This window comes from Oncorhynchus nerka, linkage group LG26, assembly GCF_034236695.1.
Source record: "Oncorhynchus nerka isolate Pitt River linkage group LG26, Oner_Uvic_2.0, whole genome shotgun sequence".
Taxonomy (NCBI): Eukaryota; Metazoa; Chordata; class Actinopteri; order Salmoniformes; family Salmonidae; genus Oncorhynchus; species Oncorhynchus nerka.
The window spans coordinates 41,998,759-42,011,678 of record NC_088421.1 but is presented as its reverse complement, the minus strand read 5'-3'; the positions used below and the strand labels follow the sequence as shown (position 1 = coordinate 42,011,678).

Here is a 12,920-nt window from a genome sequence, read left to right as displayed (position 1 = left end):
CAGTTTGGTATTATCTTCCTGACTGTTGTTACTCAGTAAACCTAACAGACAGTTTGGTATTATCTTCAGACAGTTTGGTATTATCTGACTGTTTGTTACTCAGTAAACCTAACAGACAGTTTGGTATTATCTTCATGACTGTTGTTACTCAGTAAACCTAACAGACAGTTTGGTATTATCTTCCTGACTGTTGTTACTCAGTAAACCTAACTGACAGTTTGGTATTATCTTCCTGACTGTTGTTACTCAGTAAACCTAACTGACAGTTTGGTACATGTATTGAATTTCGAGTGGGACATTTCACTTCCATTTATCCAGCGAGTGGTGCAACTGAGCATCGTCTCTCAGACCTACAAGTTGACTGAAGAATACCCTAACTGATTGGTTGTTGTCTTTCTCCAAAGTGAATTGACAAATCAGATTACAGAGTCAGAGGCGGGAGATGACACCCATACCTTTGCATCACAAAGCATTCATCACTGAGGATTCTACCAATGCTCATTCCCAGACAGTGGACACGTTCCAGGCTGACTACACTTGAGACACATGATCTCACAATGCCTGGATAGGTGTTTAATAGCCACATACACACGTCATCAACAGAACATCCTTGACAGTTCAAAACAAACAGATCATTAAGAATTCATGGGTTGGATTTATATAGTGTTTTTCTACCAACTGAGGTCCTCAAAGCGTTTTACATAGTAAAGAGGAAACTCACCTCATCCACCACCAACGTGAAGCACCACTTGGGTTGATGCACGGCCACCATTTTTGTGCCAGAACGCTCATCACACAACAACTGAATATGAATGTAAATATGGTTTCTCATAGCTCTGTAGAGATGTAGTGACGGTCCTAAAGTCGGTTTGTTTGTGGGACAGAAAATCTTTCATGTCCTTACCTGAGATGGCAAATCCGCTGAAACCCACAGCGATGACCAAAAAGGAGATGGCCATGACCTTGGTGTGAGAGTATCCCACCACCAGCAAGAATGTGGCCTCCATTCCAAACCCTGGTGACAAAACAGGAACCACAACTAAACACACTAAAATCACCACTAACAACAAACACGAAAGATCACAATATGGAAAGGACCCTTTGACTCTAATGGTATTAGGGGTGGGTGGGGGTGTTGATCACCATTTCGTTTTGCACTCTGTGACAAACATAGGTTGTGGGCAGAGACATATATTTAGAGAGTTGGGATAACTTTTAGAATTTTTCGACCAAAAAATGTACATATTGCAACTTTATCATTAATGTCTTGTCCTAGTCGTGTTTGTTGAGTGGATCATTTTAATTGGCCCCTTCTGTCATGTCCTTGCCCTGTGCCAGTGACGTGATGATGATGATCCTGTGTGGCTCAATTGGTGAGAGCAGAGCGCTAGCAATGCCAAGGTCATGGGTTCAATTCCCACAGGAATCGTGTATATACAGATACTATAATGTTTGCCCTCACTGAACTGTAAAGTCATTTTGGATTAAAGCATCTAGCATTTGGCACATATTATATCCCTTCTGTTTTAAAATAACAATTATAGAACATTCTGCATTCCTTCTGTTTTATATAACAATTATAGAACATTCTGCATTCCTTCTATTTTATATAACAATTATAGAACATTCTGCATTCCTTCTATTTTATATAACAATTATAGAACATTCTGCATTCTTTCGGTTTTATATAACAATTATAGAACATTCTGCATTCCTTCTGTTTTATATAACAATTATAGAACATTATGCATTCCTTCTGTTTTATATAACAATTATAGAACATTCTGCATTCCTTCTGTTTTATATAACAATTATAGAACATTCTGCATTCCTTCTGTTTTATATAACAATTATAGAACATTCTGCATTCCTTCTATTTTATATAACAATTATAGAACATTCTGCATTCCTTCTATTTTATATAACAATTATAGAACATTCTGCATTCTTTCGGTTTTATATAACAATTATAGAACATTCTGCATTCCTTCTGTTTTATATAACAATTATAGAACATTCTGCATTCCTTCTGTTTTATATAACAATTATAGAACATTCTGCATTCCTTCTGTTTTATATAACAATTATAGAACATTCTGCATTCCTTCTGTTTTATAAAACAATTATAGAACATTCTGCATTCCTTCTGTTTTATATAACAATTATAGAACATTCTGCATTCCTTCTGTTTTATATAACAATTATAGAACATTCTGCATTCCTTCGGTTTTATAAAACAATTATAGAACATTCTGCATTCCTTCTGTTTTATATAACAATTATAGAACATTCTGCATTCCTTCGGTTTTATATAACAATTATAGAACATTCTGCATTCCTTCTGTTTTAAAATAACAATTATAGAACATTCTGCATTCCTTCTGTTTTATATAACAATTAGAGAACATTCTGCATTCCTTCTGTTTTATATAACAATTATAGAACATTCTGCATTCCTTCTGTTTTATATAACAATTATAGAACATTCTGCATTCCTTCTGTTTTATATAACAATTATAGAACATTCTGCATTCCTTCTGTTTTATATAACAATTATAGAACATTCTGCATTCCTTCTGTTTTATATAACAATTATAGAACATTCTGCATTCCTTCTGTTTTATATAACAATTATAGAACATTCTGCATTCCTTTTTATTGGTTTGATGGTTTTGTTCTTCTCCTCTCTGACACAAATAGGTTGTGTTGGGACGTTGAGCTAACGTTGAGCTAACGTTGAGCTAACGTAGTTCTGGCACTGAGAGTTACCTATCTCCTGTTCTATTCTGTGAGACTGCTCTCATTAGCAGAGGGGCCAGTGATGCGTACACAGCATGCTTGTGTTAGCGCAGTCCCAGCTGTAGGATCAGCAGTTTGATCCCGGCTAGCGCACCACTACCACTAGCTCACAGCAACAGAACATGTCTGTGTGCTGCCACTGTCATACACCGTGCTCTCTCAGGCACTTTAATACTGCTTTTACACACATGATGCCCTCATGAACAAGCTGCCGCCACAGTCACACACTTTATTTTACACTCACAATCACACATCTTCGTCATCAGCTGTTTGGGCCTTCCCTCTCTCTCTCTCTCTCTCCCCCTCTCTCTCTCTCTCTCGCTCTCTCTTTCTCTCCTCCCTTATAACTACAGGATCTTCATTTGAGCCAGTTGGCTACAGCATGAAACTAATCCAGCAGCAACAGGAAATGTGAATTATTATGTGGATTAGAATTCATGGACGGTTTTTGAAAGGTTGAATCTGAAATTACACTACAAGTTTGAAATTAAGTGTATTGCATAAAAGTTATCCTGCAACACGACCCACCCCTCTCTGCCTCAGTCTCCCCCCTGCTCAGCTAACACCAGCTAACACCTCTCAAATGGGTTTGTTTTCGAATCTAAGTTTCCCTTAAGTACAGATCTAGGATCAACTTCCCCTCCCCCAATCCTAACTTGAACCATTAGTGAGGGAAATGCAAAACTTACCCCAGATCTGTGTCTATATAGGGTAAAGTTCACCATGGAGTGGCCTCTCACCTCCACAGTTCATGAGCTTCCTGACGTTGGTGGTGGTCATGATGTTGTGTGTTCGAAGGTAGTCGGCCAGCTGTCCCCCGATGGGCACAATGATGGTCATCACCAGATGTGGCAAGGCCGACACCATCCCCACCTGACAGAGAGAGAGAGAATTCACAAAATGGAACAAACACCAAATTAAGACTCTGCATGCAGAATTCTGCAAAAACATCCTCTGTGTACAACTTAAAACATCAAACAATGCATGCAGAACAGAATTAGGATGATACCCCCTAATTATCAAAATCCAGAAAATAGTTGTTAAATTCAACCTAAAACTAAGCGATTCCCCAACCTTCTATAACAAAGCAACACAATTAGACCAAACCGAATCATGAGAAAACAAAAAGATAATTACTTGACACATTGGAAAGAATTTACCAAAAAACAGAGTAAACTGGAATGCTATTTGTCCCTAAACAGAGAGTACACAGTGGCAGAATACCTGACCACTGTGACTGACATACATTTTGACTATGTACTGTACAGACTCAGTGAGCATAGCCTTGCTATTGAGAAAGGCTCCCGTAGGCAGACCTGGCTCTCAAGAGAAGACAGGCTATGTGCTCACTGACCACAAAATGAGGTAGAAACTGAGCTGCACTTTCTAACCTCCTGCCAAATGTATGACCATATTAGAGACACATATTTCCATCAGATCACAATGACCCACAAAGAATTCCAAAACAAACTAAATTTTTCTAAACTCCCATATCTACTGAGTGAAATACCACAGTGTGTCATAGCAGCAAGATTTGTGACATTTTGCCACAAGAAAAGGTCAACCAGTGAAGAACAAACACCACAACCCATATTTATGTTTATTTATTTTTCCTTTTGTACTTTTTTTCACCTCAATATAACACTGTATATAGCCAGAATATGACATTTGAAATGTGTCTATTCCTTTGAAACGTGTCAGTGTAATAGGCTAGGGGCTAGCGGCCAGGGGATAGGGGCTAGGCTAGGGGATAGAGGCTAGGGGCTAGCGACCAGGGGATAGGGGCTAGGCTAGGGGATAGAGGCTAGGGGCTAGCGGCCAGGGGATAGGGGCTAGGCTAGGGGATAGAGGCTAGGGGATAGGGGATAGGGGCTAGGGGCTAGAGGCTAGGCTTAGGGGATAGGGGACAGGGGCTACGCTTGGGGATAGGGGCTAGGCTAGGGGCTAGGCTAGGGGCTACGCTTGGGGATAGGGGCTAGGCTAGGGGCTAGGCTATGAGATAGGGGCTAGGCTAGGGGATAGGGGCTAGGCTAGGGGATAGGGGCTACGCTGGGGACAGGGGCTAGGCTAGGGGCTAGGGATAGGGGCTAGGCTAGGGGATAGGGGATAGGGGCTAGGCTAGGCTAGGGGCTAGAGGCCAGGGGATAGGGGCTAGGCTAGGGGATAGGGGCTACGCTTGGGAATAGGGGCTAGGCTAGGGGGCTAGAGGATAGGGGTTAGGGGCAAGGGGATAGGCTAGGGGATAGGGGATAGAGGCTAGGCTAGTGGATAGGGGCTAGGCTAGGGGATAGAGGCTAGGGATAGGGGCTAGGCTAGGGGATATGAGGTAGAGGCTAGGGGATAGGGGCTAGGCTAGGGGCTAGGGGATAGGCTAAGGGCTATGGGATAGAGGCTAGGGGATAGGGGCTAGGCTTGGGGATAGTGGCTAGTGGATAGGGGCTAGGCTAGGGGCTGGGGGCTAGGGGCTACGCTTGGGGATAGGGGCTAGGCTAGGGGCTAGGCTAGGAGATAGGGGCTAGGCTAGGGGGATAGGGGATAGGGGCTAGGCTAGGGCTAGGCTAGGGGATAGAGGCTAGAGGTCAGGGGATAGGGGATAGGCTAGGGGATAGGGGCTAGGGGATAGGCTAGGGGCTAGGGGATAGGGGCTACGCTTGGGGACAGGGGCTAGGCTAGGGGATAGGGGATAGGGGGGCTAGGCTAGGGGATAGGGGCCAGGAGGTAGAGGCTAGGGGATAGGGGCTAGGCTAGGGATAGTGGCTAGGGGATAGGGGCTAGGCTAAGGGCTATGGGATAGAGGCTAGGGGCTAGGCTTGGGGATAGGCGCTAGTGGAAAGGGGCTAGGGGCTAGGCTAGAGGATAGGGGCTAGGGGATAGGGGCTATGGGATAGAGGCTAGGGGATAGCGGATAGGGAATAGGGGATAGAGGCCAGGGGATAGGGGCTAGGCTAGGGGATAGGGGCTATGAGATAGGGGCTATGGGATAGAGGTTAGGGGCTATGGGATAGAGGCTAGGGATAGGGGCTAGGGGTTTAGGGGCTGGGGCTAGGTTAGGGGATAGGCTAGGGGCTAGAGGCCAGGGATAGGAGCTAGGCTAGGCTAGGGGATAGAGGCTAGGCTAGGGGATATGGGATAGGGGCTAGGCTAGGGGATAGGGGGGCTAGGGGCTAGGCTAGGGGGCTAGGGCTAGGCTGGGGATAGGGGGCTAGGGCTAGGGGCTAGGGCTAGGGGATAGGCCAGGCTAGGGGGATAGGGGATAGGGGCTAGGGGATAGGGGCTAGGGGCTGGGGCTAGGGATAGAGGCTAGAGGTCAGGGGATAGGGGCTAGGCAATAGGGGATAGGGGCTAGGCTAGGGGATAGGGGATAGGGGGGGTTTAAGGGCTAGGGGCTAGGCTAGGGATAGGCTAGGGGCAGAGGCTAGGGGATAGGGGCTAGGCTAGGAGATAGGGCTAGGCTAGGGGAGGGATAGGGGCTAGGCTAGGGGATAGAGGGGATCAGGGCAGGGGCTAGGGCAGGGCTAGGGGATAGAGGCTAGGGTCAGGCTAGGGGATAGGGGCTAGGGATAGGGGCTAGGGATAGGGGCTAGGGGCTAGGCTAGGGGATAGGGGCTAGGCTAGGGAGGGGATAGGGGCTAGGCTAGGGGATAGGGGATAGGGGCTATGGGCTAGGGGATAGGGGCTAGGGGAAGGGCTAGGCTAGGGGATAGAGGCTAGAGGTCAGGGGATAGGGGCTAGGCTAGGGATAGGGGCTAGGGGATAGGCTAGGGGATAGGGGATAGGGCTAGGGGAGGGGATAGGGGGGCTAGGGGCTAGGGGCTAGGGGATAGGGGCTAGGGGATAGGCTAGGGGCTAGGCTAGGCTAGGGGCTAGGGGGCCAGGGCTAGGGCTAGGGCTAGGGGATAGGGGCTAGGCTTAGGGATAGGGGGGCTAGGCTAGGAGGCTAGGGGATAGGGATAGGGGATAGGGGGGCTAGGCTAGGGATAGGGCTAGGCTAGGGATAGGGCTAGGCTAGGGATAGAGGCTAGGGGGCTAGGCTAGGGGATAGGGGCTAGAGGATAGGGGCTAGGGGCTAGGCTAGGGGCTTAGGGGATAGGCTAAGGGCTAGGGATAGGGGCTAGGGGATAGGGGAGGCTGGGGATAGGCAGGGGGGATAGGGGCCAGGATAGGGGGGGCTAGGGATAGGGGCTAGGGCTAGGGGCTAGGGGCTAGTGAGGGGGGATAGGGCTAGGGGGATAGGGCTAGGGCTAGGCCAGGGATAGGGGCTAGGGGGCTAGGGCTAGAGGCTAGGGATAGGGGCTAGGCTAGGGATAGAGGCTAGGGGCTAGGCTAGGGATAGGGGCTAGGCTAGGGGATAGGGGATAGGGCTAGGCTAGGGGATAGGGGATAGGGGCTAGGCTAGGGGCTAGGCTATAGGGGCTACGCTAGGGGATAGGGGCTAGGCTAGGGGCTAGGCTAGGAGATAGGGGCTAGGCTAGGGATAGGGGATAGAGGCTAGGGGCTAGGCTAGGGGATAGAGGCTAGGAGGTCAGGGATAGGGGCTAGGCTAGGGGATAGGGGCTAGGGGATAGGGATAGGGGCTAGGGGATAGGGGCTAGGCTAGGGGGATAGGGGCTACGCTGGGATAGGGGGCTAGGGGCTAGAGATAGGGGCTAGGCTAGGGGATAGGGGGGCTAGGGGGATAGGCTAGGGGATAGAGGCTAGAGGTCAGGGGATAGGGGCTAGGCTAGGGGATAGGGGCTAGGCTAGGGATAGGGGCTGGGGATAGGCTAGGGGATAGGGGATAGGGGCTACACGCTTGGGGATAGGGGCTAGGCTAGGGGCTAGGGGATAGGGGGGCTAGGCTGAGGGGGCTAGGGGGATAGGGGCTAGGCTAGGGATATGGGGGCTAGGCTAGGCTAGGGAGGCTAGGGGATAGAGGAGGCTGGGCTAGCTAGGGGCTAGGGGCTAGTGGATAGGGGCTAGGCTAGGGCTAGGGATAGGGGCTAGGGGCTAGGCTAGGGGAGGGGGCTAGGGGATAGGGGCTAGGGGATAGGGGATAGGGGGATAGGGATAGGGGCTAGGCTAGGGGGCTAGGGGGATAGGGGCTAGGCTAGGGGATAGGGGCTAGGGGATAGGGGCTAGGCTAGGGGCTAGAGGCCAGGGATAGGGGCTAGGCTAGGGGATAGGGGCTACGCTTGGGAATAGGGGGGCTATGGGATAGGGGATAGGGGATAGGGGCTAGGGGATAGGGGGCTAGGGGATAGGGGATAGAGGCTAGGCTAGTGGATAGGGGCTAGGCTAGGGGATAGGATAGGGGCTAGGCTATAGGGGATAGAGGCTAGGCTAGGGGATAGAGGTAGAGGCTAGGGGATAGGGGCTAGGCTAGGGGGCTAGGGATAGGGGATAGGCTAGGGCTAGGGGATAGGGGAGGGCTAGGGGATAGGGGGGGATAGGCTGGGGATAGGGGCCAGGGGATAGGGGCTAGGCTAGAGGATAGGGGCTAGGGCTAGGCTAGGGGATAGGCTAGGGGATAGGCTAGGGATAGGGATAGGGGATAGGGCTAGGCTAGGGGATATGAGGTAGAGGCTAGGGGGATAGGGGCTAGGCTAGGGGATAGGGGATAGGGGCTAGGCTAAGGGTTATGGGATAGAGCTAGGGGGCTAGGCTAGGGGATAGGGGGCTAGTGGATAGGGGATAGGGCTAGGCTAGGGGATAGGGGCTATGGGATAGGGGCTAGGCTGGGATAGAGGCTAGGGGTCTAGGCTAGGGATACTTAAATGCTAGGGATAAGGTAGGGGATAGGGGCTAGCTAGGGGATAGGGCTATGAGATAGGGGATAGGGGGATAGAGGCTAGGGCTATGGGATAGGGCTAGGGGGATAGGGGTTTAGGGCTGGGGTAGGTTAGGGGCTAGGGCTAGGGGCTAGAGGCCAGGGGATAGGGGCTAGGATAGGGAGGGGCTAGGCTAGGCTAGGGGATAGGGGCTAGGGGATAGGGGGGCTAGGGATAGGGGCTAGGCTAAGGGCTATGGGATAGAGGCTAGGGGCTAGGCTTGGGGATAGGGGCTAGTGGATAGGGGCTAGGGGCTAGGCTAGAGGATAGGGGCTAGGGGATAGGGGCTATGGGATAGAGGCTAGGGGATAGCGGATAGGGGCTAGGGGATAGAGGCCAGGGGATAGGGGCTAGGCTAGGGGATAGGGGCTATGAGATAGGGGCTATGGGATAGAGGTTAGGGGCTATGGGATAGAGGCTAGGGGATAGGGGCTAGGGGTTTAGGGGCTGGGGCTAGGTTAGGGGATAGGCTAGGGGCTAGAGGCCAGGGGAGGCTAGGGCTAGGCTAGGGGCTAGGGGCAGCTAGGCTAGGCTAGGGATAGGGCTAGGGGCTAGGCTAGGCTAGGGGATAGGGATAGGGGCTAGGCTAGGGCTAGGGGGATAGGGGCTAGGCTAGGGGATAGGGGATAGGGGCTAGGGGCTAGGCTAGGGATAGGGGCTAGGCTAGGGGATAGGGATAGGGGATAGGGCTAGGGGCTAGGCTAGGGGATAGGGGCTAGGCTAGGGGATAGGGGCTAGGGGCTAGGCTAGGGGCTAGGGGCTAGGGGCTAGGCTAGGGGATAGGGATAGGCTAGGGGATAGGGGGCTAGGCTAAGGGACAGGGCTAGGGATAGGGGAGGCTAGGGGATAGGGGATAGGCTAGGGCCAGGGGATAGGGCTAGGCTAGGGATAGAGGCTAGGCTAGGGATAGGGGATAGGCTAGGGGATAGGGGCTAGGGGATAGGCTAGGGGATAGGGGCTAGGCTAGGGGCTAGGGGGGATAGGGGCTAGGCTGGGGACAGGGGCTAGGCTAGGGGATAGGGGATAGGGGCTAGGCTAGGGGATAGGGGCTAGGGGCTAGGGGCTAGGCTAGGGGGATAGAGGTAGAGGCTAGGCTAAGGGATAGAGGGGGATAGGGGCTAGGGGCTAGGGATAGGGCTAGGGGATAGGGGCTAGGCTAAGGGCTATGGGATAGAGGCTAGGGGCTAGGCTTGGGGATAGGGGCTAGTGGATAGGGGCTAGGGGCTAGGGGCTAGAGGATAGGGGCTAGGGGATAGGGGCTATGGGATAGAGGCTAGGGGATAGCGGATAGGGGCTAGGGGATAGAGGCCAGGGGATAGGGGCTAGGGCTAGGGGATAGGGGCTATGAGATAGGGCTATGGGATAGGGGAGGTTAGGGGCTATGGGATAGAGGCTAGGGATAGGGGCTAGGGGTTTAGGGGCTGGGGCTAGGTTAGGGGATAGGGGCTAGGGGCTAGAGGCCAGGGGATAGGGGCTAGGCTAGGGAGCTAGGCTAGGCTAGGGGATAGAGGCTAGGCTAGGGGATAGGGGATAGGGGCTAGGCTAGGGGATAGGGGATAGGGGCTAGGCTAGGGGCTGAGGATAGGGGGGGCTAGGGGATAGGCTAGGGGATAGGGGATAGGGGCTAGGCTAGGGCTAGGGGCTAGGGGATAGGGGCTAGGCTAGGGGATAGGGGCTAGGCTAGGGGATAGGGGCTAGGCTAGGGGATAGGGGCTAGGGGCTAGGGATAGGGGCTAGGTTAGGGGGATAGGCTAGGGGCCAGAGGAGGCCAGGGGATAGGGCTAGGCTAGGGGCTAGGCTAGGGATAGGGGCTAGGCTAGGGGATAGGGATAGGGGCCAGGCTAGGGGCTAGGCCAGGGGCTAGGGCTAGAGGCTAGAGGATCAGGGGAGGGGCTAGGGGCTAGGCTAGGGATAGGGCTAGGGATAGGCTAGGGGATAGGGGCTAGGCTAGGGGCTGGGGATAGGGGCTAGGGATAGGGGCTAGGGATAGGGCTAGGCTGGGTTGGGGGCTAGGGGATAGGGGATAGGGGCTAGGCTAGGGATAGGGCTAGGCTAGGGGATAGGAGGCTAGGCTAGGGGATAGGGGCTAGGCTAGGGGATAGGGGCTAGGGGGATAGGCTAGGGGATAGGGGCCTAGGCTAGGGGATAGGGGCTAGGCTAGGGGATAGGGGGATAGGGGGGATAGGGGCTAGGGCTAGGGGGGGATAGAGGTCAGGGGATAGGGGCTAGGCTAGGGGATAGGGGCTAGGGGATAGGCTAGGGGATAGGGGCTAGGCTAGGGGCTAGGGATAGGGGATAGGGGCAGGGGCTAGGGGATAGGGCTAGGCTAGGGGATAGGGGCTAGGCTAGGGATAGGCTAGGGGATAGGGGGGCTAGGCTAGGGGATAGGGAGGATAGAGGCTAGGGGATAGGGGCTAGGCTAGGGGGATAGGGGCTGAGGGGGATAGGGGCTAGGCTAGGGCTATGGGATAGGGGCTAGGGGCTAGGCTTGGGGATAGGGGCTAGGGATAGGGGCTAGGATAGGCTAGGGCTAGGGATAGGGGGCTAGGGATAGGGCTAGGCTAGGGGATAGGATAGGGGCTAGGGGCTAGGGATAGGGGCTAGGGATAGGGGATAGGGATAGGGGATAGGGGCTAGGGATAGAGGCTAGGGGCTAGGCTTGGGGATAGGGGCTAGGCTAGGGGATAGGGGAGGCTAGGGGATAGGGGGCTAGGGGGGCTAGGGGATAGGGGCTAGGATAGGGGATAGGGGCTAGGCTGGGGATAGGGGGGCCAGGGGATAGGGGCTAGGCTAGGGGCTAGGCTGGGAGATAGGGGGGCTAGAGGCTAGGGATAGGGGATAGGGGCTAGGCTAGGGGATAGGCTAGGGGATAGGAGGGGCTAGAGGTATGGGATAGGGATAGGGCTAGGGCTAGGGGATAGGGGCTAGGGGATAGGCTAGGGGATAGGGGCTAGGCTAGCTAGGGGATAGGGATAGGATGGGGATAGGCTAGGGGATAGGGGCTAGGGATAGGCTAGGGGATAGGGGCTAGGGGCTAGGGGAGGCTAGGGATAGGGGGCTAGAGGTCAGGGGATAGGGGCTAGGCTAGGGGGGATAGGGGCTAGGGGGATAGGGGCTAGGCTAGGGATAGGGGCTAGGCTAGGGATAGGGCTAGGGGCTAGGGGCTAGGGATAGGGGCTAGGATAGGGCTAGGCTAGGGGGGAGGCTAGGGGATAGGGCTAGGGATAGGGGATAGGGGCTAGGCTAGGGGATAGGGGCTAGGGGGATAGGGGCTAGGGGATAGGGGCTAGGCTAGGGGGCTAGGGGCTAGGGGCTAGGGCTAGGGGATAGGGGCTAGGCTAGGGGATAGGGGCTAGGGGATAGGGGCTAGGCTAGGGGGGATAGGGGCTAGGCTAGGGGATATGAGGATAGGATAGGGCTAGGGGATAGGGGCTAGGCTAGGGGATAGGGGCTAGGGATAGGGGCTAGGCTAGGGATAGGGGATAGAGGCTAGGGGCTAGGCTTGGGGATAGGGGCTAGTGGATAGGGGCTAGGCTAGGGGATAGGGGCTAGGCTAGGGGATAGGGGAGGCTAGGGATAGGGGCTAGGCTAGGGATAGAGGCTAGAGGCTAGGGGATATGGGCTAGGCTAGGGATAGGGGCTAGGGGATAGGGGCTAGGCTAGGGCTATGGGATAGGGCTAGGGGCTAGGCTTGGGGATAGGGGCTAGGGGATAGGGGGCTATGGGGCTAGAGGCTAGGGGATAGGGGCTAGGGGATAGGGGCAAAGCTGGGATAGGCTAGGGGGGGATAGGGGATAGGCTAGGGATAGGGGCTAGGGATAAGGGGGGCTAGGCTAGAGGGATAGGGGGGCTAGGGGATAGAGGCTAGGCTAGTGGATAGGGGCTAGGCTAGGGGATAGAGGCTAGGGGATAGGGGCTAGGGGGCTAGGGGATATGGGTAGAGGCTAGGGGATAGGGGCTAGGCTTGGGGATAGGGGCTAGGGATAGGGGCTAGGCTAAGGGGGGATAGGGGCTAGGGGCTAGGCTTGGGGATAGGGGCTAGTGGATAGGGGCTAGGGGCTAGGCTAGAGGATAGGGGCTAGGGATAGGGGATGAGGCTAGGGGCTAGGGGGATAGGGATAGTGGGGGCTAGGCTGGGGATAGAGGCCAGGGGATAGGGCTTGGGGGCTAGGCTAGGGGATAGGGGGCTAGGGGATAGGGGCCATGGGATAGGGGAGGCTAGGGGGATAGGGGCTAGGGGCTAGGGGATGGGGGATAGGGGATAGGGGATACAGGCTAGGGGATAGGGGCTAGGCTAGGGGGATAGAGGCTAGG

General features: G+C 53.7%; 1 pseudogene; it reads right to left on the bottom strand.

Annotated features, from left to right (window-relative positions):
• Window positions 1-265: 265 nt before the first annotated feature.
• LOC135559545 (vesicular glutamate transporter 1-like) overlaps window positions 266-12,920 on the bottom strand; it is an 88,751-nt pseudogene continuing 76,096 nt past the window's right edge.